Below are 5,549 nucleotides of genomic sequence, written 5' to 3'. Positions count from 1 at the left end.
CTTTTTTATAAGAGAAATTATTTATAGATTTTATTAATAATTATTGTTTAATAATAATAATAATATTGAATATAAAAATATTTTATATGTAACAAATATATTATTAATATTTATATAATATTCTCTATATTATATGTATAGATATATTATGTGTATAAAAAAAGTTTGGCGTATTACTTTAATATGATATCATAACCAAAATAAATCTCTTTTAACACATAATTACTATTATATATTTTGAGAAAATTACATATTAATATGTTATTTTGTTAAAAAAAATATTTCTTATCAATAATATTTTTATTTTTTGGAATATTTAAAAACAATACAAAAAATATAAATAAATATATTTTATATATATCGTTAATGATCCTTCCGCAGGTTCACCTACGGAAACCTTGTTACGACTTTTACTTCCTCTAAATGATCAAGTTTGGTCATCTTCCCAGCAACATCGGCAATATCAGAAATATTGCCGCGTACCAGTCCGAAGACCTCACTAAATCATTCAATCGGTAGTAGCGACGGGCGGTGTGTACAAAGGGCAGGGACGTAATCAACGCGAGCTTATGACTCGCGCTTACTGGGAATTCCTCGTTCATGGGGAACAATTGCAAGCCCCAATCCCTAGCACGAAGGAGGTTCAGCGGGTTACCCGGACCTTTCGGCCTGGGAGGACACGCTGATTCCTTCAGTGTAGCGCGCGTGCGGCCCAGAACATCTAAGGGCATCACAGACCTGTTATTGCTCAATCTCGTGCGGCTAGAATGCCGCCTGTCCCTCTAAAAAGAATTATTTGTACGCCGGCAGTAAAAACCACATCAAAAAACTGCGTACCCATACACCATAACATATGCAACATAAAGCACAATATATACAAAATATAATCTTGATCGTTAAATCTCAAAAATACATGCATATATAAATACAATACATAACACACATGAAAATGAATGAAATGGGAAACAAACAGCCGATGGGCCTTGAGATGCCGGTAAAGTACGTCTATTTAGCAGGCTAGAGTCTCGTTCGTTATCGGAATTAACCAGACAAATCGCTCCACCAACTAAGAACGGCCATGCACCACCACCCACCGAATCAAGAAAGAGCTCTCAATCTGTCAATCCTTCCGGTGTCCGGGCCTGGTGAGGTTTCCCGTGTTGAGTCAAATTAAGCCGCAGGCTCCACTCCTGGTGGTGCCCTTCCGTCAATTCCTTTAAGTTTCAGCTTTGCAACCATACTTCCCCCGGAACCCAAAAGCTTTGGTTTCCCGGAAGCTGCCCGCCGAGTCATCGGAGGAACTTCGGCGGATCGCTAGCTGGCATCGTTTATGGTTAGAACTAGGGCGGTATCTGATCGCCTTCGAACCTCTAACTTTCGTTCTTGATCAATCAAAACATTTTTGGCAAATGCTTTCGCTTCTGTCCGTCTTGCGACGATCCAAGAATTTCACCTCTAACGTCGCAATACGAATGCCCCCATCTGTCCGTATTAATCATTACCTCGGAGTTCCGAAAACCAACAAAATAGAACCGAGGTCCTATTCCATTATTCCATGCACACAATATTCAGGCAAAATTTGAGCCTGCCTTAAGCACTCTAATTTGTTCAAAGTAAACGTACCGGCCCACCTCGACACTCAATTAAGAGCACCGCGACGGGATTGCAATTGGGGGCTGCCACCGCTCTTAACGGTTAAACACTTACGACAAATTACATAATAAAAATATATATAATGCATTAAATAAATAATAACACTAAAATATACTTTATACATAATCTGTACCACCCACCGGTAGGACGTCCCACATAACATGCTAGTTAAACAATGCGAGCATTGAACCAACAGTGTAGGACACAGATTCGACTACGAGCTTTTTAACCGCAACAACTTTAATATACGCTATTGGAGCTGGAATTACCGCGGCTGCTGGCACCAGACTTGCCCTCCAATGGATCCTCGTTAAAGGATTTAAAGTGTACTCATTCCGATTACGGGGCCTCGGATGAGTCCCGTATCGTTATTTTTCGTCACTACCTCCCCGTGCCGGGAGTGGGTAATTTGCGCGCCTGCTGCCTTCCTTGGATGTGGTAGCCGTTTCTCAGGCTCCCTCTCCGGAATCGAACCCTGATTCCCCGTTACCCGTTACAACCATGGTAGGCGCAGAACCTACCATCGACAGTTGATAAGGCAGACATTTGAAAGATGCGTCGCCGGTACGAGACCGTGCGATCAGCTTAAAGTTATTCAGAGTCACCAAATTAAACGATGCAAATTAAAATTTACACCGATTGGTTTTGATCTAATAAAAGCATTCCTTCCATCTCTGGTCGGAACTCTGTTTGCATGTATTAGCTCTAGAATTACCACAGTTATCCAAGTAAATGTGGGTACGATCTAAGGAACCATAACTGATATAATGAGCCTTTCGCGGTTTCACCTTAATTTGGCTTGTACTGAGACATGCATGGCTTAATCTTTGAGACAAGCATATGACTACTGGCAGGATCAACCAGGGAACTATTTGTATTTATAATATTAAATATATAATAATATACATGATATTTTTGTTTTCTTATTATAAGAAAAAAAATTTTCATACAATAATTATTAATATATAATAATATTATTACAATTTCATTTTAAATATCAGATGGTCTCACCCATTACTGATATAAATTTTTTTTTTTTTATATCTCTATTGTTTTAAAATTAATAGAAAAAACATATGAGATATATATATTATTATTAATTTTTTTTTTTTTCAAATATATATTTTATTATGTCATTTATATAATTTTTTTGCTTTTACAAAAAGAAATATATAACATGTTATTCATAATAAATATTATTGAATAAAAAAAAAAAATAATAATTATGATTTTTGTCAGACCATCACCAAATGGGTCTTAAAATATTTCAAACATTTTCTCATACTCGTCGCTAGATTGAAAGCGTCATTTATTTTTTAATTTTATTTAAAAAGTTAATTTTAAATAAAAAACGTTATAATAACACTTAATATTCTCGCTTGGTATGAGGTGAGTCAATGTAATATTATTTATAAAAATAATTTTTATATAAATATTGTGTGCTCATATGGGAGTGTAAAGTTTAAAACTTATAACCCATGAACTTGCTTTGACAAAAAAATTTATATGTTATTCTATTTATAATCAATAATTTAATAAAAAAAAAATTTTTTTTAAATATTGATATAAAAAGATATACATATAGAGGTTTTTTTACAAAATTCTCATTAATTTTTTTACAAAAATAATAATACAATATTTAATATCAAAATAATCCAAACTGATTACCATCCAGACTATTATCAATATATATAAGATTGTATTATTATTCATTTCAATACATATTTATTAAAACTGAGATAAAATTTCATATATTAATAAATATGCATGTGTAAAAAAAAAAATTTTTATATAATAATTGAAAATGTTTTTGCTATTATTTTGTATACATACATTAAATAATTGATAACAATTTAATACAATGTACACCTAAAAAATAATAACAGCATATACATATTCGAAACATTACTAGCAAAAAAACCAAAATACAATATTAAATATCAAAATAAACCAAACTGATTACCATCCAGAATATTTTGAGTATATATATATATAATTTTGTATATTTTGCGTTCATGTTAATAAAATATATAAATGATACATATTTGAAAAGTGTTATTCTTCTTTCTGTTTTTTCGTAATATCATGGTGTCCATAGACATGCAAAAGCGTCATACCAAGCCATATACATACCTACACCACCTTTGTTGAATGATACACGAACAGTATGAAAATTAAACAACATATTCAATATCATTTTATATTATACTAAAATAAATGTTATTCTATTAAGAAAGTGTATATTTTTAAATTTGGCATTCATTACATAGTCAAAATACAATAATAATATAGATGATACATATACGATAATTGTTATTTTTCTTTCTGTTTTTTCGTGATATCATGGTGTCCATAGAATTGCAACGACGTCATACCAAGCCATATACAACTCTACACCACCTTTGTTGAATGATACACTTAGAGTATGAAAAATAAACAAATTATACTATATCATACTATATCATATATGTAAGACTGTTGAACATAATACCACAAAATACACTATTTCATATAGATATACATTCATTCTTGTCAACATAAAAGTACGTTATAAATGATACATATACAATAAGTTTTATTCCTCTTTCTGTTATTCCGTAATATCATAGTGTCCATAGAATTGCAACGACGTCATACCAAGCCATATACAACTCTACACCACCTTTGTTGAATGATACACGGACAGTATGAAAAATAAACAACCTATTCTATACCATTTAATATCATACTAAAACATGAAACAAATGTTATTCTATTAAAAAGTGTATTATTTTATTATATTTAGTATTCATTACACAGTCAACATACATAAATGATACATATACGATAAGTGTTATTCCTCTATCTGTGCATCCGTAATATCATAGTGTCCATAGAATTGCAACGACGTCATACCAAGCCATATACAACTCTACACCACCTTTGTTGAATGATACACGGACAGTATGAAAAATAAACAACTTATACTATACCATACTATATCATATGTGTGAGACTGCTGAACGTAATACCACTAATACACTGTTATACATAGATATACATTCATCTCATTAACTTACACGCACTATCCATCATATATATTAAAGACATTACACCCGGTGCTTCAAACTCAAAATATGATAATGTTTAAAATGGCTTTAAACATCATAAACTTTACAGAATAATCAAAATTTAAAGAAAAAAATTTTTAAAAAAAAATTTTTTTCAGCTAAAAATTTTTATTTTGGGACCAAAAAAATTTTTTTTTGCTTTTATCATATTTTATTAAATGAAATTTATGCATTATAATAAATTATTCAATAAACATTAATAATTATAATAAATTATTAAAAAATTTTTGGAATTAATGCAAATTTTTAGAAAAAAATGTATATTTTTTTTTTATATACAAATCGTACATGTTATATTGCGACAGGGTACCGGTATAATACATGTGATACATATGTAGATTTTCGAAAAAAATTTTATCCTTTTAAATGGTCCTAAATACTATATAAAGGTAAAATATATAGAATTTTTCGGGATTCATTAAAAAATTTTAGGGAAAAAATTTCATTTTATTTTATATACAAATCGTACATGTTATATTGCGACAGGGTACCGGTATAATACATGTGATACATATGTAGATTTTCGAAAAAAATTTTATCCTTTTAAATAGTCCTAAATACTATATAAAGGTGAAATATATAGAATTTTTCGGGATTCATTAAAAAATTTTAGGGAAAAAATTTCATTTTATTTTATATACAAATCGTACATGTTATATTGCGACAGGGTACCGGTATAATACATGTGATACATATGTAGATTTTCGAAAAAAATTTTATCCTTTTAAATAGTCCTAAATACTATATAAAGGTAAAATATATAGAATTTTTCGGGATTCATTAAAA

General features: G+C 30.5%; 1 non-coding gene across 1 annotated transcript; it reads right to left on the bottom strand.

Annotated features, from left to right (window-relative positions):
* Nucleotides 1–364: 364 nt before the first annotated feature.
* On the bottom strand, nucleotides 365–2,520 carry LOC123304593. Its single transcript, XR_006536600.1, has one exon. It is a non-coding gene; the product is annotated as a small subunit ribosomal RNA (ribosomal RNA).
* Between the last annotated feature and the right edge of the window lie 3,029 nt (nucleotides 2,521–5,549).

The sequence above is a fragment of the Chrysoperla carnea genome (genome assembly GCF_905475395.1).
Source record: "Chrysoperla carnea chromosome X unlocalized genomic scaffold, inChrCarn1.1 SUPER_X_unloc_7, whole genome shotgun sequence".
Lineage (NCBI taxonomy): Eukaryota > Metazoa > Arthropoda > Insecta > Neuroptera > Chrysopidae > Chrysoperla > Chrysoperla carnea.
This window is presented reverse-complemented; position numbering and strand designations above follow the sequence as displayed.